Genomic DNA, 22,680 nt, shown 5'->3' with positions numbered 1-22,680 from the left:
TCCATCTTGTATTTCTCACATTTGAATCTCCAAATTTAGCACATTAGCAGGCTCTCTTTTTGTGATATCAATTTACAATTGGACTAATGCCATGGTTATACCATATTTCAGAGGTTGGATCAGACCCAGAAATTAGTTAGACTAGGTATGGTTCTTTTTGAAGGTTGGATCCTATCAAGTTGACTTACAGGTTTTGAAAGTGTGTTGCTGTAAACATAATCCACCCCAGGCTGGGTTTCATGATGGCACGGATTACTGATTTGTATGGATCCTTCCCATTGAAACCAAATTCTCTTGTTCTGCCCACCATATCTCTTAATGTCACTTCCTAAGAACATTTATTAAATTGTGCAAGTTTACTGTCCATGAGGTTCCCCAATAATCGTACTAATGTAAAAGTAATTCTGGCCTTTTGTGTACTTCCCCTCGCTTTTCCCCACCATTGGCGGCTGTGCCTTCAGCCGCCTAGGCTCCACACTGTTGCATTCCCTCCCTAAGCCCCTCTGGCTCTCCACCTCCCTCTCCTTTAAGACACTCCTTAAAACGCACCTCTTTGAACGAACTTTTGGTCACCCCTTCTAATATCTTCTTTCTTTGGCTCGGTGACCATTTACTTATGATTACATCTTTATGAAGCACCTTTTTTCTGTCTTTATGAAGCACCTTTTTTCTATGTCTTGGGACGTTTTTCTACACTCTCGAATTTGCTGTAAGGATAAGGCTACTGGTTCGTGTAATGTATACGTGAGAAATCCGTGCAATGCAGCACTTAGAGGAGGGGGGCCAAGAATAGATTCGTGAGGGACATCAGACGTAACTATGCTGGAGTTGGAAGAGAAGCCATTGCTGGAGATATGCTAGCTGTGTTAGGACAGGTTGAATTGGAATTGCATGAGGACAGCCCCATAGACCTGGACAATGTGGAGAGGCCATGGAGGAGGATGGTAACTGTATCAAATGCCATGAAGAGGTGAAGGACATGGAGAGATAGCCTATCATGGTCATCGTCACAATGTCACTTGTGACTTTGGTCGAGTGATCTCGGTGTTGTAGGCAAGTTGGAAGCCAGGTTTAAGGGAATTTTGAGAGAGAGGTGGGCACCGAGCAGGGAGGAAACAGCGCGTTCAAGGACCTTCGAGATGGAGATCTAATAGTTAGTCGTTTGATAAGTCACCTCCTTGTCATTGCTGTCTGTCTGTTGGAGCTGAAGAAATCACTTACTAACCTCTAATGTTTTTCTAACTTTATGTAAACGCTGGATATGGCATTATTTCAGCATTTTCAAGCTGGATCAGCAGCTTTGTATTGAAGATTAAAATTCAAAACTGCATTTGGGAATATATATATATATATATAAACAGAAAAGCATAATGGATAACTTAAATTAGACAACTAGGGTAATTAACCGTGAATTGTTTTACAGCTTTCTCTTCATTGGTGTTCAGAATTGCTAGTAACAGGCCTGTTCGGTTTTCATGGAATGGAATGGCTTCCATATTCTCTGAAGCTCTACAAAGTTGGGGTGGAGGTAGGTGGTGAAACCTGATCACTTCCTGATTATTTCCATAAAGCCTAAAAATTGATGTAAAACACTTTTCTATGGGGGGCGGGGAACCTAATGATTTGCATAGAAATGTTTTGCACAGATCTTTGGAGTTTCCTGTGTAAATCATAGCATCCTCTGACTTTACAGAGCTTTAGGGACTGCAACGGGAAACAAAGACATTCCATGAGAAACATACAGTCCTGCTACAGCACTGTCCCAGAGCCAGCATTCAAATGTAAGTGGTTCCTTCTTAAGGCGTGGAACGGTACCTCATGAGGTGAATCTGTTCTCTGGAGTCAGTGTTGTCTTTGGGAGCCACAATTTTTACAGTGCTACCTTCTCCATTGAGTAAGACCCTGTAGCCAGAATTGTTAAGGTTCAAATATCTGGACAGCTACCTGCTGTCAGTGCTGTGGAATCTGTCCTGCAGTGTAACCAAGGTGGATTGCACATCACCAGGAGCCCCGTCATATTACAGGAGTACTTCTGTAATATGAACTCAGCAATAAAGAGAACCCTAATACAAAAAGAAAATACTGCAGATGCTGGAAATCTGAAATAAAAACAGAAAATGCTGGAGATGCTCAGCAGGTCAGGCAGCATCGATGCTGCCTAACCTGCTGAGTATCTCCAGCATTTTCTGTTATTAATAGAGAGCCTCCCTGCTATCTCGGCAATGGATTCCACTCATTGTCCTTTGTCAATAAGTCCATTGTTTCCCTTTTGTTAATTGTTAACTTTTCACTGTCTTCATTAAAAAAGTAATTGACAACCCTTTGGGAGGGCAAAAGAGCAAGAAAGTTTCACTTTTTTCAGTGTGGTGTAGCAAGGACAAGGTTTGATATATGTTGTGCTGGATGAACCCGTTTCCTGTTGGCACTTATTTTGCCTAAAAATCCCTTTTTTTAAATTTCAAACCGGCTATAGCCTTGGTTTTCTTTTCATAACTGTGGTATAAATAGAAAACATTAATAAATGCAACTGGTGGTTTTGCTTGTTTAGTTAGTGGGTGCCTCGTGTGTTATTTAGTTGCCTCCACAGGTTGGATAAATATTGTATTCCCTGTTCAGAGGAGACATACCCTATAGCACCAGATTCTAATTGGGAGCATGATTCGGATGGCGGGAGACAAGGTGAGTCCCAAACGTGAGGCAGCGTGAGGATCGGGTGATTTTCACTCCCGGCCCTCATCTGCATTCCGCCAGTCAGCTGCCCTCTCGAAACGGGTGGAAAGCGGAAGGTTATAGGTTCAGGTTCCACTCTAAGACTTGAGCAGCACTTAATTTAACTCAACTTAACCTTGGCTGATACTTCACTGCAGCAGCGAGGGAGTGCCGCATTGTCTTTTGGATGAGATATTAAACCGAGGCCCAGTCTGCTCCAGGTAGATCTGAAAGATACCAGGGCACTATTTGAAGAACAGAAAGTTCTTCTGGTGTCCAGGTTATCATTCCTCCCTTAACTAACACCGCCAAAAACAAATTACCTGTAACCGGTTATTCATCTCATGCTGTTTGTGGGAAATTGCTGTCCAAAAATTGGCTGCTATGTTTGCCTACATGACAACAGTGATTATACTTTAAAAATATTTCATTGTTTGTGAAGCACTTTGGACGTCTTGAGGATATAAGACCCTATGTACGTTCTCACCTTTCTTTGCTTATCTTTCCCTGCCCCACAAAGATTAGTGGTACCTGTCTTTTGCTTTAGGTTTATATTCCATAGGAAAGAAAGAACTTTCATTTATTTAAGAAGTGCAGAGTAACCTCATTCACCTGACCCCCTCAGGAACCTGGTTTTGTTTGCTTTGCTAGCAGTAAGCAGTGTGACATCATGATCTATTGAGAAAAGGCTGCTACCAACCCCTCCACAGTAATCAATGGCTGCTCTCAGTAAGTGGATAATGCATTTTGAGACTTGTTTTTCCTGTGCAGGTGGGTTTGTACAGACTAATTACTGTATAAGTGCTGAAAACTAGACGTATTCAATAGAAGCTGGTTTGTAGCCTGAAGCTTCTCTTGAAAGAGGCTTTATCATTGTTTAGGAATGAGACAGTCACATATTTAAGTAATGGCCAGTTTGATACTGTATTTACCTTGCAGCACTGCAAAATCAAAGAAATAAGCCCATGAAAAGGCAAAGAAAATAGCATTGGTAAGGCAAATGAGCTTTTTGTCTTGCCTGTTTCCTAGTTACATGGTTCCAGTGATTGCTGGATGTGACAGGTTGGCTCCATCTCAACCCCAAAGAGACCCCACATCTCCCTCCCCTCCCCATCTCAACCCCAAACCAAAGAGGTTAGTCATTCTGCTGCCTGTACCTTCACTCACTCCGAGTCTTGTGCACCCATCATCCCTGTGCTTGCTGACCTACACTAGGTCCCGGTCTGACAGCACTTCAGTTTTAAAATCCTCATTCTTGTTTTCAAATTCCTCCATAGCCTCGCTCCTCCCTATCTCTGTAACCTCCTCCAGCCCTACAAGCCTTTGAGATCTCTGCGCTCCTCCAATTCTGGCCTCTTGTGCATCTCCCATTTTAATCACTCCACCATTGGTGGCTGTGCTTTCAGCTGCTTGGCCTTAAACTCTAGAATTCCCTTCCTAAACCTCTTCTGCCATTCTACCTTTCTCCCCTCCTTTAAGATGCACCTTAAAACCTACCTCTTTGACCAAGCTTTTGGTCATCTGTCCTGATATCTCCTTCTGTGTCAAAAATGATTTTTCAGCAACGTTAAATGTGTTATATAAATGTATATGTTGCTGTTGTTGTTGTCATTAGATAACTGACAAGTGCTGGTTTGAGCCCTCTCTAGGCAGACAACAGCAACCAAGAGCTCTTTACAAGCAAAATGGTGAGGAGCACAACTCGCCATAATGTGTGTGCATTGCCACCATCCTGTAGACCACAGCTTGGACACACCAAACCCCATCAAATGGTCATACCACCAGTTAGAGGTGTAGAACTTCAGCAGCTGGTGCTTGCCTCTCTGCAGTGCAATCATGGTGGGCACCAAGCACCACTTCTTGTGCATGGCCCCCTGGTAATGTCTTCCAGCAGCTGTCATCGCAAGTTTTGCTGTGCTATAAAATTTGATGCATTCGTAGAATCATAGAAATTTGCGGCACAGAAGGAGTCCATTCGGCTTATCGTTTCTGTGCCGGCCGAAAAAGAGCTATCCAGCCAAATCTCACTTTACAGCTCTTGGTCTGTAGACTTGTAGTTTACGGCACTTCAAGTGCATATCCAAGTACTTTTTAAATGTGATGAGGGTTTCTGCCTCCACCACCCTTTCAGGCAGTGAGTTCCAGACCTCCACCACCCTTTGGGTGAAAAGGTTTCTCCTCAACTCCCCTCTATTCCTTCTACCAAATCTATGCCCCCTGGTTATTGACCTCTCTGCTAAAGGAAATAGGTCCTTCCTATCCACTATCTAGGCCCCTCATAATTTTATATACCTCAATTAGGTGCCTCCTCTGTTTGAAAGAAAATAACCCCAGCTTATCCAATCTTTCCTCAGCTAAAATTCTCCAGTCCTGGCAACATCCTTATAAATCTCCTCTGTACCCTCTCGAGTGCAATCACATCTTTTCTGTAATGTGGTGACCAGAACTGTACGCAGTACTCCAGCTGTGACCTAACTAGTGTTTTATACAGTTCAAGCATAACCTACCTGCACTTATATTCTATGCCTCGGCTAATAAAGGAAAGTATCCCGTATTCCTTCTTAACCATCTTATCTATCTGTCCTGCTACCTTCAGGGATCTATGGACATGCACTCCAAGGTCTCTCTGTTCCTCTACACTTCTCAGTATTATTAAACATTCAAGTGAGTGATATGCATTGGGGAGGGAAGAAAAACTGGGCTGGGTTTAAAACTTGCATTTAGATGGAGTAGCTGTATTTAAGGTCTGAATTCATCTGGACTGAGTCTAGCATTAGCTGTTAGCCAACCTATACCTGCATGTCCAATCACTTATTTTCTCTGCTTTGGTGAGTGGCTTAATCAGAGACTTTCTAATATTTTTTGTGTGAATCCCCCTTTGCCCCTCACTGCCCCACAATTTTTCATATCACTGCCAGTGTGGTAGCACTGATTCTGTTGCATTTCCGCGACAATACCAGAGGACAAAAAATATATTTCAATATAGATAGGTGTGAGGTGGTGGATTTTGGTAAGAGGAATAAGGAGGCCACATACTCCTTGGAAAGTAAGGGCTCGATTTTGCCAGGCCTGAGGAGGCAGGATTGGAGGCATGTGAGGTGTTAAAATCGCAAGAAATGCTGGACAGCTCCGATCCTGCCTCCAGCCCACTTCCGAGCAATTTTCCCAGAATCGGGGTTTCTGACCCCGTTTCCATCCTGCCTCCAAGAGGCGGGATAGGCCCTTAAGGCCCTTAACAACCAGTTAAGTGCCTCTGTAATCCAATTTTGAAAGGCCTTTCTGAATTTAACACTTTTCCCCCGTGCTGCACGTCTCCTCTGGAACACACCAGTTAATCCTGGCGGCTTCACAAGTGGATTGCTTACTAACAGCTGCAGCTCCACCATTGAAAAGGAGTTTTCAGCAATCATCATTTGCAGGTGGCAGAACTTTGTTGTCTCAGGTCTGGGGGAACGTTTAGCGGCCTACTCAATGTTGTGGAAGTTTGGAGCCTGAGACCGATCTCCAGTGTGACCTCCTGGGAAACCCCTCTCCCCACCTTGAATGAGCGCTTCTTCAACTGAGGTATATAGCAGAAGAATGGGAACCATTTATTTCCTTCCTTCCTGGACAGTATGGAAGGGGGCTGTTGCTGGTCCTGTGGGGGAGTAAAGGAAAGAGTTAGACATGTGAGATAAACGTTGCATGCACATTGAATTGTGTAGATGATCATAAGTCAATCTGTTAGAGTATCAGAATCATTATTAGTCACTCATGCAATGTCAATGAGATGAAAAACTATTCTGTCACCAGCTTGCTGTGATGCGCCCGTCTGTCTGTCCCCCACTTGCGCATCCTCCTCCACTCCCACGATCTCCAGGGCCGCCTCCTCCCAGGGGGTGAGCTGGGCTATTGAGGGTGGCCCTCCTCCTCCTGACTTTGCCCTCACCCTCTTATTGTGGGCTCTCTTTTCCTGCAATGAGGGACACAAGTGGAGTTTGAGTGAGAATGAAGGAGTGAGTGTAGAGAATCCATAGTATAGATACTTAGAAGGACACAAAGATGGAGTGAGGTGCCAAGACCAAGGGCCCTCCCTGTGTGTTGTAAGTTGTTATAGCATCACAGTGATGGGGCGTGTGAGGGCTGCATAGTTGAATAGTTAAGTGAATGTGAACATACAGAGAGCGGAAATGGGTAAGGGTGCAGGGATGTAAGGGTATCATGGGATGTGGAGGAGGAGGTTGACAAAGCAGAGTGCTGGTGATGAGAGGCGATGGGGATGGAGTACTCATTTTTCCTGTGCGGAGAAGGTCATGAAACCTCTTTCGGCACTGCAGCCAGGTTCTGCTGCACATTGAAATCGCATTCACCTCCTGTGCCACTTGGAGCCACACAACTTTGGTCTGTTGTGGAGGCTTTTTCCTCCCTGAGGAAGGAAAGGGCACTTCCTTGTTTGCTCTTGCTCCCTCCACCAGAGCTTGGAGGGAGGCCTCATCGAATCTGGGTGCACACTTCGGTCTGGAGCTGGACATAGTAGCAGTAGGAATCCCTCAGAAGTATATGTTGATAAAGTTGTAAGGCTGAAAAAGAACCAAGGCCTTAAATCCAGCTGCATAGATGACGTCATCGGAGGCGAGTTTCAGTATCAAAAGACTCATTGGGCCAGGGGTTCCCACACGCTGGAAAACAAGGGCCCAATTAGGGCAAAATTGCACTTTTGTCCCGCCTCACATCGGAGGTGGGGTGCGACATGCCGATCACTTGACATGCCCCCAGCCCGCCCTAAATGACAAAATCCAGCCCTAAGTGTCTAAATGGGTTAGAGGATCAAAGGGACCTAGGGGGACAGATGCACAAGGCATTAAAAGCAGGTTAACAAAGCCATGAAAATGCAAAAAAAGCACTGGGGTTCATTTCTAGAGTAAGAGAATTGCAAAGCAGTGAAGTTATGTTAAATGTATATAGGGGGAGAAATTCGGTTGCTTTGCACTTCGAGTTCGAGCCCTAACCCGCCCTAGCCCAACCCTAAGAGGGCGCTAATGGGGCACAAAGCAACTAGTGCCCGGGCGCGGTGCTGCCAACGCCTCCCGCGACTCAATTTTACCCCCCTAGAACCTTGGTTAGACCACACTTTGAATATGGTGTACAGTTCTGGTCTCCATATTACGAAAAGGATATCGAGGCACTGTCGAAGGTGCAAAATAGATTTACAAGCGTTATACCGGAACTGAGAGGTTATAAGTATCCAGAATGACTGAACATGCTGGGGCTCTTTCTCTAGAAAAGAGAAGGCTGAGCGATGATCTAATAGAGACCTTTGTAATTATAAAGGGATTTGATCGGGCAGATGTAGAGAAGATGTTACCACTTGTGGGGAGTCCAAAACTAGGGGTCATAAATATAATAAGATACTAATAAACCCAATGAAGAATTCAGCAGAAACCTCTTTACCCAGAGAGTGGTTAGCATGCAAAGCTTGCTAGCACATGGAGTAGTTAAAGTGACTAGCGGAGTGCTTTTAAGGGGAAGCCAGATAAGTACGTGAGGGAGAAAGGAATACAAGGATATGATGGGTTAAAGGGTGTGAAGGCTCGTGTGGAGCATAAACTGTGGAGTATGTACCTGTTGGGCTGAATGGCCTGTTTTTATGCTGTAGCTACTATGTAAAAAGCATGATTCTTAATGGCCACGACTGAATATAGTGCAATCAATATACAGTAAATGTGACAGGCAAAATTACTTTTTATTTTATAGTAAAGGATGAGTTTGGTTTAGATACAACATAAATTTTACCATTGTGGTTATGCCTTAATTGGTGTCAATTTAATAACTATTAGGCTATTGTCAAATGCTTACTTGAAGGATGTCTTGAACTTGATTGCGATTTAATTTTATAATTTGTAATAACCGTTGAAATTTTCAGAAAATCGACAGCAATTAAACTAGAATTTTGGTAATTCTTGCAACAAGCAACTATTTGCAGTTTATCCCAGCTGAATATTGTAGATGCTGGAAATCTGAATTAAAACAGAAATTGCTGGAAACACTCTGGGTCAGGCAGCATCTGTGGAGAAAGAAACAGCGTTAACGTTTCGGGTCGCTGATCTTTCTCTGCTTTGGTGAGTGACTTAATCAGAGACTGTCTAATACTTCGGGCTGGATCTTACCAACCATGGCAGGTCTGCGCCGTGCGACGTCCATGGAGGGTCCCGACCCCGCAGCTGTCTCTATCCCGGCCTCCGACATGATTTTACGTTGATTGGGCTTGTTGAGCCCACCTTGTGAGGTTCCCAGCCAACTATTAGGAAGCGGGTCTGATGACGTCATTTGATGACGCGTCATCAGTCGGTTTCATTAAAGGGACCATGTCCACATTCATTTTGACAGTTGTTCTGTCGGTGTTCTACAGCATTGAGGTGCTGCAAACACTGACGAGCACTGCACAAAGGTGCTGGGCTGCACCCAGGCTCTCCCCCGACTCATGGAGGGGTTCACAGCACGCAGGGAGGTTCTCTTCCCTTCCAGTGGGTGGAGGAGACCTCCCCAGGAGACCAACGCAGCCTGGTTGTACATTGCACAGGAGGGCACAAGCGGGGATGTCGTCAGGAGGACCAGGCTGTAGTGGCGTAATCCTTTCAATGATCACAGTAGATCATGAAACATTACTGCAAAGCCGCACTCTCTCACTAGCCACCCCTCACACTCACCCTCATCCTTGTCTAATCATACCAACTAACAACACACAAGACTAGGCACTTGGGTGTTTTATGTTATCTTCATGTAAAATTTCTGTTAATGTGTTTTCAAACATTGAAATCTTTATTTTCAACACTTTGCCTTCTTGGACAGATTTGTGTGCACCTTTTGGAAGTGTTTTAGTGAGTTGCAGTGAATGGTGAGACATAACGTCCCCTGTCCCGTCTCCCCCCCCCCTCCCCCCAAATGGTGATGAGTGTGAAAGGAATGGCTTGGGCGTTGTAGGGATGCTTTATGGTGCTGGTGTGGGGTGGTGCCAACCTGGTGCATCATGTGGCAGCCAGGGTGTACAGCATCAAGTTAAGTAAATGTGGCCATGGTGAGGCCATCCCTGGCCTCCCGGGCAGCAATGTGCTCGGGTGCTGATGCCGTGTGTCCTGTGCAGCATCAAGTGATTGCGGAGAAAGTTGGTGCTGCTGGTGTGCCTGGTAATGTTGGTGTTGGGGCTGATCGTGGTGGGATTCTGAGGAACAAAGTGAGATTTTTTCAAGGGCACTGATGCTGCTGGAATAGATGGCGGCTGAAGTTGAGATGACAGAAGCGATCTGTCAATGGTGAGAGAGGTTGCTACAAGAAGGTGACAGTGGATAGAAAGTTTACTCCAAACACTTCCAAACTGCATACAGCTCAAAAGTGTCTTCCAAATCCTGAAGGCTCCAGCTTGTAAGATTGGAAATTGAACAGCTGTGAAATGGTAGCTTTTATACCACTTTTGCAGCTGTCACCTATTCACAGCAATGGAGAGTCATTGAGAAGCCGGCACACTTACCTAACGTGATCTCTGAGCGCCAGGAACCTCGTGAAAAATGGTAAGTAGCTGGTAAAATTATTTTTAAGTACCTTTTAACCAGCTGTTAATTATGTTAATTGGTCCCCCGCCACTTGGTGTCGGGTCTGTGAAGTGAAGACAGACCCGGCACTTGGGAAACTGACATGGAGGCGGACTTCTGCCCCGCTGTCAATCACTGCCATTTTGACAGCTGACCCGCCTCCAAACTCGTACTCTCAGCGCTGGTAAAATCGCGGCCTTGTGTGAACCCCCCTTTGCTCCTCACTGCCCCACTATTTCTCGTGTGCATATATGATTTTTTGGGGGAATGATGTTTACAGGAAATTATACTTTGCAGTGTCTCCCCAATTCTGCTACAAATCTAACTTCTTTCGGGTGGTAGTAGAGCAGAATTTGTAACTGACATGGAGAACCGTGCATTGTGGGCTGTCCTCCCATCTGCTCCACTGCCAAGTGCAGTGTCAAGTTATCAATTATGAGGCACAGAAACTTGCATTCCCTTTTGCATCGGGAAAAACCTCCAGGTTTAATTTATTTATGATACTATTGTGCAACAAGATCAATAAACCATTCAGGTTTGTTAGTAAGACGCTCTCCTGTTAAAGATGTAAGGTGTGTCCTTTTATGGTAAAGAAGATGACCCAATATGCAGAACAACAATAAAGTGCTTGACTTGTGAAAAAAACTGAGATACATAATTGCAGAGTGAATGAAGTGGCAGAGATTGAATCATGTTATGTACTGAGAGTGGGTCTTGTAGCATTAGATTAATCCTATGATTAAGCCACGTATACTGTAATAAATATTATGGCATATTGCAATAGTAGTATTAACTCTGAGCAAAACCCAAACTAATATATTTGGTTAACTTAATTAGTACAACTGTCTTGCCTAAATATAAACCAGATTATGCATAGACAACACTTTAGTTTACAACTCATGAGAAATGCATGTGAATTTCAATATAACACACTGTGGTCACTGATGTAATAAAACTCACTACGCACTTGGTTCGAGTATAAAGCAAGGCTTTAATCAACTTGTTTCAGAACATGGAGGTCTAGTTGTACTTCACTAGTACCTTGTCTTACAAAATGTCCCTGACAAGCTGGGCTGACGCCCGAGTATTTATACTCCTTGGATGGCGCCACCAGCTGGCCGTCCAGCGTTATTTCACGAGTAGTTTCTTGATGAATGATGAGATTTATAACAGTCAATTTTAAATCCCGGGCGGGAATGTGGCCTAGCAACTGGCTGGCCAGCCTGGGAGTGGTCACATGGAGGCTCAGACGTTTTTAACAGCATTTAATTAGCATGCCGCTGCCTGACTTCCCGACCGAAACGGCCTTGAAGTCGGCAGGAAGCGGCTGCCCAGCCATTAAAATCAGCCGGGAGGAAGCTGCTGCTGGGGACCAGAGGGAACAGTCCACGGCGCTAAGGCAAGTCTTCAGGAGGAGGACAGGAATCTTAGTCAGGGGAGGGTGTTGGAAGCTTGGGGGCAGGTGAGGCCCAAGAATTCCTTCTGGGGTGTCGAGGAGCACTCTTACTCCTCCTGGCCCACAAGGAAACTTGAAAACATATAAAAAGACAGAATCTTTTTGGCCCTCCTCTGGCCCCTGCTCCCGTTCAGGGCAACTTTGGCCTGGTGGGGAAAACCACCACTGCTCCTCTGCTTAGGCCTCAGGTTGGCTGGTGGCGGTGCAATATTGCAGCCTCGTCCAACACGGGTAAGAATGTTCTTCCAGTCAGTCTCAGCAATGTCAACTTGCAGTGCATCAGGAGTCCCAAACCCAAAGCTCGCTCAACTTTCAGACACTTTCCACTCTCTTAATCGACTTCCTCTCCAAAGTGAATGCCACATGCTTGCTGAAATTCATTTTCCTCAGGTCAGTGTTAAGGTCACACTCTGCTTCATGGTAACCCAGCATTGAAGTAGTGAAAATTCAGTCACCAGGACTGGATAGTTCTATCAATATAGAATCATAGAATGATACAGCAGAGAAGGAGGCCATTCGGCCCATCGTGCCTGTGCTGGCTCTTTGAAAGAGCGATCCAATTTCGGTTACTCTTCTGTGAAGCACTTTGGGATGTTTTTCTACATTAAAGGCACTATATAAATGGAAGTTGTTGGAGCAAATGTTTTCTCTTTTTTGTGCTATTGAATAGTAGCTTTTTATTTTTCTTCTGTCAGTAAGTAGAGGATTTTTTTATGAGGGTACTAGTCGTGCTGTTGCCCATTAAATCTGGTTTTATTACATACAGTGAAATGAATCATTTATAAAGGGCTTGATTATGCATAAATAAATGTCTTCCTTTCAATAATAAATGTACGAACGAGGCTGAGAAATAGCTTGAGCAAGAGGATTCCAAACAATTCACTGTCTGGAAAGCAAAAGGGGGAGATTTTTTTCGTATATAGTTCTAGTAAGATTGTCTTTATATAGTTCTAGCCTTAGCTGTGTAATAAAAAAGTAATAAAAATGTATCATTTGCTTGCAAATGGAAAAGGTATTACCAAACAGGACAGTAAATACAGGTCTAAACCAAGCAATACTTGGTTCAGTAGATTGAGGCGGGAATGAGAGGGTTGTCCTAGGAGGAGAGATTGAGCAGATTGGGCCTTTATGCTCTGGAGTTTTGAAGAGAGGTGATCTCATTGAAACATATAAGATTCTGAGGGGGATTGACAGGATGAATGCTGAGAGGCTGTTTCCCCTGGCTGGAGAGTCTAGAACTAGGGGGCATAGTCTCAGGATAAGGGGCCAGCCTTTTAAGACTGAGATGAGGAATTTCTTCACTCAGAGGGTTGTAAAGCTTTGGAATTCTCTACCTCAAAGTGCTGTAGATGCTGAGTTGTTGAGTATATTCAAGGCTGAGATCGATAGATTTTTGGATTCCAGAGGAATCGAGGGATATTGGGATAGGGCAGGAAAGTGGAGTTGAGGTCGAAGATCAGCCATGATCTTATTGAATGGTGGAGCAGGCTCGAGGGGCCGTATGGCCTACTCCTGCTCCTAATTCTTATGTTCTTGTGTAATACAAAGAGAACACTCACTCCGGCAATGTCAGTGGGGGTTTACAGCATGGCATAGCTTGCACTAGAAATCAGAATGACTATACATCGGCTGTCTTGAGCTATTACTGCTGTTTGAATATTGAGGTCTTTGGTCTAGACAGACTGTACACCAACATTCATTGGGCTGTGTGTGCTGTTGTTTATTTAGAGATCTTAAATCTGTACTTACTGTACTGTCTGGTGTTGTCACCATAGATTCAGTATAAATTGGGTGACCCATTTGGACTGTCACAACAGCAGAATATCCTGCATATTTCTAAGCTAACAGATCTAGTGGTATTTACTCAAATGTGCTGATCACAACTGTACTAAAGGACATATTTGTGGGATAGCAGCCCTGTGATGCTTGCTGAACAAGTGTATTTGTATTTTAACAGATATTAACCATGTATCTAAAATGCTGTGGGATTTCAACTACAACAAAAGCAAAATACTGCAGATGTTGGAAAACTGAAATAAAAACAGAAAATGCTGGAAATACTCAGCAGGTCAGGCAGCAACTGTGGAGAGGATTTAAACGTTTCAACGTTAACTCTGTTTCTCTCTCCACGGATGCTGCCTGACCTGCTGAGTATTTCCAGCATTTTCTGTTTTTAGTTCAGATTTCCAACATTCACAGTACTGTAGTTTGTTCTTGGCTAAACTTAAGGGTGACTTGTACGTTTTTTTATAAGACTTCAAATTATAAATTTATTTAAGAGTTTTTTTCTGTTTAGTGTTCTAGTGTTGTCTTCTGGAGTCAGATGTCAGTGATTAAATGTAATGGCAAGTTTCTCTTCCCTCTATCATGCCACACACAGCCTGGGCAACGGGATCAGACTGCTGGTTGTTGCGATTATATAGCCACAACATACCTCTGCAAATGTGAATATTTGGGAAAGGCGGAGGAGAAGCACAGCTTCTGGCTAATATTTAAGAGAGAGAAATTTCTGCTGCAGTTTTTTTTGAGAATAGATGCTTTCCCATTCTGTCTGGATATTTTTTTTCAATTTTTTAAAATGGAGATTATCTTCATGGAAAAACAGTATTTGAAATTAGTCCCACTCCCCCAGCTCGATACCCATAGCCCTGCATTTTATTTCTTTTCAAGTACATATCCAATTCTCTTTTGAAAGTTACTATTGAGTCTGCTTCCACCAACCTTTTAGGCAGTACGTTCCAGATCATAACTCGCTGTGTAAAAATATTTTCCTCATCCCCCCCCTCTGGTTCTTTTCCACTGATGTTAAATCTGTGTCCTGTTTATCTACCCTCCTGCCGGTGGAAAGAGTTTCTTCCTTTCTACTCTATCTAAACCCCTCATAATTTTGAACACCTCTATTAAATCTCCCCTTACCCATCTCTGTGCTAAAGAGAATAATCCCAGTTTCTCTACTCTCCACATAACTGAAGTCCCTTATCCCTGGTACCATTTTAGTAAATCTCCTCTTCACTCTCTCTAAGACCTTGACATTCTTCCTAAAGTGTGTTGCCCAGAATTGGATACCATACTCCAGCTGAGGCCTAACCAGTGATTTATAAGGGTTTAGCATAAGTTTCTTGCTTTTGTACTCTATGGGCTAGAATTTCCCAGGGCCGTGGAGGCGGGAATGGAGGTGTGTGGGGTGTTAAAATCGCGAAATCAGGGGGCACGAACCCATCCCGCCCCCAACCCGCCTCCATGCCTGTTTCCCAGGAGGCAGGTACCCGACCTATGCTGGGAGCCGCGTCCCCGAGGCGGGAAGGGGATTAGTGCCAATTAACTGCCTGTTAACAGGTAGTTAACAGGCAGTTTTTAGCCTAATCCCTATTTTTATCCCTGAAGTGTGGGCTGCCCGACGGCTCCAAACCACGGCAAGTTAGCGAGGCGGACCGTCGGGCTGAAGGACTTGGAGGATTCGAGATATCCAGTGTTCAGGTGAGTGATGGGTGCATGAGTGCAGAGGTAAGTGTGTTTAGTGTGTGTAAAGTGTTTAAATAAGTTTTACTTACCTTTACTTACTAATGCAGGCTTCCTTCCTTCAGGTCTCGGGAGTCCCTCATCTCACCGGCACAGAAAGCAGAATGGCCACGAGCTGTCAAAAGTTGCAGCATTCAGCTTTCTGTTCTGGAGTGATCTCTAAATCAGCCTGAGAGGAAGGAATTAACTTAGTGTACAGATTGTCAGTGTTTGACAGCTTCAAAGAGCTGTCAAACGCTGATATTTCATCTGTCAAAAGCTCTTGACAGATGAAATGTCAATCTGTGATGTCACCTGTTGCCGGGTGGCCCTTAATTGGCCTGCTGAACCCGCTGGGCGGGCTCAACAAGGTCAATCAAGTGAAAATCGAGTGGGTTGGCCACAACTCGATGGAGGCGGGACTACAACCTTAAAAGTGGGAGTCCCGCCTCCTACTCGCCTCCATTGATAAAATCCAGCCCTGTGCCTCTATTTATAAATCCAAGCATCCCGTATACTTTCATAACAGCTTCATCAACTTGTCCTGCCACCTTCAAAGGTTTATGTACGGTCTCTCTGTTCCTGCATCCCCTTTAAAATTGTACCAATTAGCTTATATTGTCTGTCCTTCCAAAATGTATCACTTCACACTTTTCTCTGGATTAGCTTTCATCTGCCATGTGTCTGCCCATTTCACCAGTCTGTCTATGTCCTCCTGAAGTCTGCTACTATCCTCCCCACTGTTTACTACATTTCCGAGTTCGTGTCATCTGTAACTTTGAAATTATGCCCCTTATATCCAAGTTCAGGTCATTAATATATATCAAAAGAAGCAGTGGTCCCAACACCGACCCCTGGGGGATACCACTGTATACTTCCTCCAGTTGGAAAAACAACGGTTCACTGCTACTCTCTGCTTTCTGTCTCAGCCAATTTTATATTCACATTGCCACTGTCCCTTTAATCCCATGGGCTTCAATTTTACTAACCAGTCGATTATGCGGCACTTTATCGAACGTCTTTTGAAAGTCCATATGCACAACATCAACTGCACTGCCCTCATCAACCATCTCCGTTACTTTATCGAAGAGTTCAATCAAGTTTGTCCAGTATGATTTACCTTTAACAAATCCGTGTTGGCTGTCATTTATTAAGCCATTTTTCCAAGTGAAAATTAATTCTGTCCTGGATTATGATCTCAAAGTTTCCCCACCAGTGATGTTTGGTTGACTGGCCTGTAGTTACTGGGTTTACCCCTCACACCCTTGTTCAAACAAGGGGAAACATAACCCAAGGAGGATTGAAAGATTGTGGCCAGAGCCTGCACTATTTCTACCCTTCGTTCCCTCAGCAGCCTCGGATGCATCCCATCTGGACCGGATGACTTTTCTACTTTGAGCTGCCAGCCATTTCTATTATTTTTATGTATGGCTACTAGTGCCTCTGCTATCTCCTCCCTAGTTTCTTTTGAGGCTTTGTCCTCCTTAAGTTTGTCTGGTATCTTCTTTCTTTTCCATCTTAACTGTAGTGCTATCGCCATTGACCTCTTCTATTATTGTTATTTCCTCTTTGTTAGCTTCTTCGGTGAAAACTGAAGCATAGGTCAGAATTTTCCCATTGCCAAGCGTGTGGGTTTCGGGGCGGGTCGACACTAAAAATCCCCAAAATTTCCAGTGCTTCGGGAACCTGCGCGACATGGACCCGATCGGCAGAGGCGGGCGACCTGTTGAGAGACCCTTAAGAGGGTTTTTAACACCAGCGTTTGACCTTAACTGCAGGAGCACGGGTTCCACACAGCCCAGGAATCTCACCTGTGCAGGGGAGGTGGAAGCTCAGTGCCCGTTGGCGAGTCCATTCATTTAGAGCTGGGAGAAGCACATAAATACTCCCTCATTACTTGTCTCATGTAAAGGCTCTTGCGAACTCCATTTTGTCCACAGATTTAGGTGTCAGCAGTTTGCAGGTTATTTCTGCAATCTCGGAAGCCACTCTCACCACACTGCTGCTCAGTATCAGAACATTGAGGGATTGGCCCTCTAATCTCCACTTTACCTGCCATCTCCACTTTACCTGCCATCTACTACATCAGCATGGGTGCTGCTTATACTGTCTCACCTTGGTCCTCAGAATCCGACCAAGATGAGCCCCAACACCAGCAGCAGTAACCGCAACAGCAGCATTCTTCTCAACGACCTGATGCTACACAAGAGAGAGGGGGCCACCACAGTGGTGGACCGCGCCGGAGGCGATACCCCAAACACAGGGTATACAGGTAGCGGATGAGCTTCCTCAACATGACTGAGCAGCACTGCCAAAGGAGGCTCAGGCTATCGCGCCAGGTCGTGGTAGACATTTGCAGTTTGCTGAAATAAGACCTGCTGCCCAGAGAACCTGATGGACACAGCCTACCAGTGGCTGTCAAATACATCAGCACCCTCAACTTCTTCGCCTCAGGCTCCGTCCAGGATCTGCAACAGATATTTGCGGCATCTCGCAGTCGGCCACCCACAGATGAATCACCCAGGTGACCGATGCCATATTTCACAAGTCAGCCAATTATGTCAACTTTGCCACTGATGAAGCCAGTGTTACGGAGCAGGCGCTCAGCTTTGCGGCTCTGGCTGGCTTCCCACAGGTGCAGGGCATCATCGACTGCACACGTGGCCATGAAGGCACCCCATCATCACCCAGGAGTGTTTGTGAGTTGCAAGGGCTTCCACTCCCTCAATGTGCAGTTCGTCTGCAACCATAAAAAGATAATCCTGCATGCGTGCACCAGATTCCCTGGTAGCTGTCATGACTCTTTCATGCTGCATCAATCTGCCCTCCCTTAGCTCGTCACAACTCCAAACAGACTTACCGGCTGGCTGCTTGGAGACCAGGGCTATCCACTGAAGACGTGGTTCATGACACCCCTGAGGAGACCAAGTAATGAGGCCAAGTAGCATTATAATGAGAGCCACATGTCCACCAGATATGTCATAGAGCAAGCAACAGGCATGCTGAAGATACGCTTCAGATGCCTTGACAGATCTGGAGGAGCCCTTCAGTACACACCAGCCAGGGTCTTCAGAATCATCGTCGTCTGCTGTGAGCTACATAACATAGCGCAGCAGCGAGGATTGGAGCTACAGGAGGAGTAAGGTGCAGCGCGCACAGCCTCTTTGGAGGAGAAGGCGGAACAGGTGGAAGACGAGGAGGAAGAGGAACCTGAGGTGGAAATCGCACCAGCAGCAGCACACATTTCTGCCCGGGATGGCCTCATCATGGCCAGATTTACTTAACTTGCTCCAATGCACCCATATGGCTGCCACATGCTGTACTAAGTACCCCCCCCCCCCACACCCGCCCCGCAACAACATCATAAAGCATTACAATGACCAAGCCATTCCTCTCCCCCAAACCCCCAAAGCTTGCGCTTAAGCAATGTCTCACCATTCACTCCAAGTGACAAAGCCACTTCCAAGGTAGCAGGCAAAAATGGATAAGATTGGAAAGTGGTGCAAAGAAGTTGCATGGCTACGGGGAAAGGGTGGGAGAGTGGGACTAGCTGAATTGCTCTCGCAGAGAGCTGGCAGGGGTTCGCTGGGCCTCCTGTACTGTAATCATTCTATGATTCTATGATTATCTGTGTCATCAAAATAACTGAAACTTAACACTAACATTTTTCATACACCCATGTGCATCTACTTTTGTGTCTTTTTTCTTTTCCAAGTGCTTCTACGAGGTGCAACCCCTGTGGCTTCAGCAGAGGTAGAGGAAGCCTGCTCACTTCCCTGCTGCGTCTGCTTAGACACTCTTGGTGGACGTCCTCTGGGTTTTGGAGCCTGTGAGGCCCCCGCCAAAGTCTGCTCCTCCTGCAACTGTGCAGGGGCAGACTCGGCCATCAGGATCCGAGGCAGCATTTGGAGCTCTGACTGACAGGGAGGCAACGGGGGAGAAGTGTAAGTGCTTTGAGCAGAGCCCCCACTTCCATGTCCCCTCTCACCATCATCCCTCTCACGGGCCACCCGCACTTCCCTGCTAGCAAGGAGCAGGAGAGCACCTTGCTGCACAGCAGTGGGGCGATGAAGGCCCAAGTCAACATTTATATCCCTCCTAGAGAGGAGGTCTATGAGCCTCTGCCATCTGTTGTCCACAGTTAGCATGTGCTCATGTGACTGGTGCATTTGCTGCTCCATGCAGGTGGCCTGGTTTCCATAGGACTGCACATCATCGACATCGCCTGCAACATGGTGGTGCTCATGTTGGAGATGAACTCTTCCATTCTCTGCACATTTGCAGACATCGCAGCTGCAAAAGCTGCCAGAGCCTCATGCAATTGTTGCTGCCCCTCCAAGATCACCCTCTTTCTGGCTGGCCCCCGAGGCTCAGCGTCTGCATGCAGCTGAGCAGAGCTTGGACCGTCCTGCGCCCTCTGGCGAGGAGTCTCCACTGCTGTCCCTGTCTCCAGCATCTGCTCTTGCTCACTTGTGAAGTGTGAGACACCAGGTGACAACACTACTCTATCTCGCACAGGATCCACCGAGGTGTGTGTATCTGTGCTGGTGCTGGGTGCGCTCATGTCTGGTGACGCTGCACCTTCAGAGCCTGGAGCTTCCTCTGAGGAGTCGTCTTCCTCCTCTGGCTGGACAGTGGAGGGGGGCACTTGATGGACCTGTGGGAGAGTAAAGAGATGATTTAGATGTGTTATATTAAGAATGGGTAACCTTACCATTATGCACATGATGAAAATTCACTGGCTGCTGACATCAGTCACCATAGCAGTGACTGCTGTATGCCATGTTGCTGTATGAGATGTAATTCTGTCACCAGGTTGCTGGGTGTCTCAGATGTAATTCTGTCACCAGGTTGCTGGGTGTCTCCCTCTCTCCGTCTCCCACTGCCAGCAGCTCTGGAACTCGCGATATCTCCAGGCTCCCCCCCCCTGCTGGAGTCAGTTGCGTAAATACAGGAAGGCCACCTCCAGTTCTCTGCCTCTCCCGCCTGTCTTGGGCTCTTTTCTCCTGCAAGGAGGGAAAGAAGAGAAGAGAAGTTTGAGTAATAGTGATGGAATGAGTGTAAAGAGTGGATGGATACATCTGTAGAGGGTGACTATGAGGGAGTGGGATGCCATTGCTAAATGGCCTCCTTCTGTGGTGTTACTTGCTATGATTGCATTAGGATGAGGTAAGTGTCAGGTGGTTAGTCAGGTGGGGATTTGTGTATGTACATAGAGAGAGGGATGGGTGGAGCTGGAAGGTCTGTTGGTGTGAGGAATGATGCGCAGGAGCAGGCTTGGGAAGGCAAAGTGATGGAGATGTGGTGACAGGCACAGCAGGATGAAGGTGAGTGTGGATTTGCACTCACCTTTCCTGACCTCATGAGATCATTGAATCATGAGATCATTCAATCATTTCCTGCACTGGATCCAGGTCCTCCTCACCACATCCCTGCTGCTGACCTCCTCTGCTATCTCCAACCAGGCCATTTTGGTGTCTTTGGGAGGTCTCTTGCGCCTATCTGCAGGGAGCAGGGCCTCCCTGCGTGCTCTCACTGCCTCCACCAGAATATGCAGGGATGCATCACCAAATCTGGGTGCAGCCCTCTGCCTTTGTGTATCCTTCATTTAACGTTTGGGACAGTACTGAGACATTTCTATTCGACCTTCCACATTCCTTTAGCAACCTTTAAATTGCAAGGCTGCTTTAAATATCGGCGCTGGAAACGAGTCATTGATGACATCATCAGGCCCGCTCCATTTAATAGGGCCGGATAACGCGCATGACTGCTTTCAGTGAAGACATTAAGTCATTACGTTAAAGCCGCACTGAACAACGCGCTGACCAAAACATCGCGTTCCCGATCTGCTACGTGGCCTGCATGCACCCGACCCGACTCCAAGGTAAACATTCCTGCCAAAGTATCTATTCAGCATTCTTGCCATTTCAGTATCATCTCTTGCGAGTTTATTTTACTCATCCCTTAGTGGCCCTATCACTATTTTCCTTGCTAATTTTATTCCCTTTCCTCCTCTCTTGAAGATGTCGCCTCCTTGCTGGAATATAGTTCCACAGAATTAGAATTAAGAAACAGCAAAGGATGCAAGACTCTAGTAGGAGTTATCTACAGACTTCCTGACAGCAGTAATGTAGTAACAGGATGCATTATACGGAGTATAAGAGAAGCATGGAACAAAGGCAGAGCAATTATAAGGGGAGATTTTAATTTTCACATAGACTGGGAGATGCAAAACAGCTCAAGTCATAAAAGCAATGAATTTCTAGAGTGCATCCAGGACAGTTTTCTGGAACAATGGACTTGATTTTTAACCCCACTGGGCGGGAGGGGCTGGTGGTTAAAATACCAGGATCAAGCAACCCGACCCATTCCCGCCCCTTTAAATTTTAACATACAGAAATCAGGCCTTTGATGAGACTACCGTAAAAAGCAGGAGGGGGGGTCGAATTAACATTCCAAAGCTGCGGCCCGATGACATCATCATCGGCACGACTTAAATTTAACTGGAGGTGAGGGGGAGGCCAGAGCTGTTGGCTGCCTGGCAGCAGATCTGAGGCGGGAGGTGTCGACACCCGAAGGCAAATGCTAAAGAGCTGCTTTTTTAGCACACCTCGTGGGCTAGGAGGAGCAGGAATGCTCCCCCCCCCCCCCCCCCCCCCCCCCCCCAAGCTTCATAAGGAAGCCTTCGGCCTCCCCCAGCCCTACCCAAGCACGCCCCCTCCCCCCCCCCCCCAGCACTGATCTCCAGCCTCACACTCCGTCCCGATCGCAACCTGGAGCTGATACTCCTTTCCAAGTCCTGGGGACCGTCCCCATGGGCCCTGGCTGTGGCCTCCAGCCATTAGTTTTTCCTCCCGGAAACTTGACCAGCTGCCGAGCGGGAAGCAGCCCAACAATATTCTAATGAGGTCCTGCCATTAAGATCAGCAGGGCCTCCACGTCCTCAGCCTTGCCGGGTTCTTTGGCTGATTACGGCCTCCCCCGCACCCTCTCAGTTAATATTGGGGTCAATGGGCAGGATTTTCATTGGGCCGTGGAGGCGGGATTGGAGGCGTGTGGGGGGTTAAAATCTCGAAATCAGGGGGCATGAACCCATCCCACCCCCAACCCGCCTCCATGCCAGTTTCAAAGGAGGCGGATGCCCGACCTGTGCTGGGACCCGCCTCCCCGAGGTGGGAAGGGGATTAGTGCCAATTAACTGCCTGTTAACAGGCAGTTTTTAGCCTAATCCCTATTTTTATTGCTGAAGTGTGGGATTCCCGACAGCTCCAAACCACGCCAAGTTAGTGAGGCGGACCATCGGGCTGAAGGGCTTGGAGGGTTCGAGATGTCCGGTGTTCAGGTGAGTGGGTGCATGAGTTCAGAGGTAAGTGTGTTTGGTGTATGTAAAGTGTTTAAAGAAGCTTTACTTACATTTACTTACCTTTACAGCCTTCCTTCCTTCAGGTCTTG

The 22,680-nt window shown here is 46.2% G+C and overlaps 1 protein-coding gene across 4 annotated transcripts in view; it reads left to right on the top strand.

The window, feature by feature from the left end:
- The window catches only part of LOC147125257 (serine/threonine-protein kinase PAK 3), a 249,801-nt gene that overhangs the window by 49,480 nt on the left and 177,641 nt on the right, over positions 1-22,680 (top strand). Inside the window, exon 2 of one of the 4 annotated variants that reach the window (XM_085999961.1) lies at positions 1,424-1,528. The exons of the other annotated variants lie outside the window; for them this stretch is intronic. The gene's annotated coding sequence lies outside the window, so the exon portion shown is untranslated. The remainder of the gene's footprint in view (positions 1-1,423; positions 1,529-22,680) is intronic. 4 annotated transcript variants of the gene reach the window in all.

This window comes from Somniosus microcephalus, chromosome 1, assembly GCF_052327205.1.
Source record: "Somniosus microcephalus isolate GS21.2 chromosome 1, FLI_Smic_1.0, whole genome shotgun sequence".
In the NCBI taxonomy this organism is placed as follows: domain Eukaryota; kingdom Metazoa; phylum Chordata; class Chondrichthyes; order Squaliformes; family Somniosidae; genus Somniosus; species Somniosus microcephalus.
The sequence above is the reverse complement of the archived record's forward strand: the minus strand, read 5'-3'. Positions and strand labels throughout refer to the sequence as shown.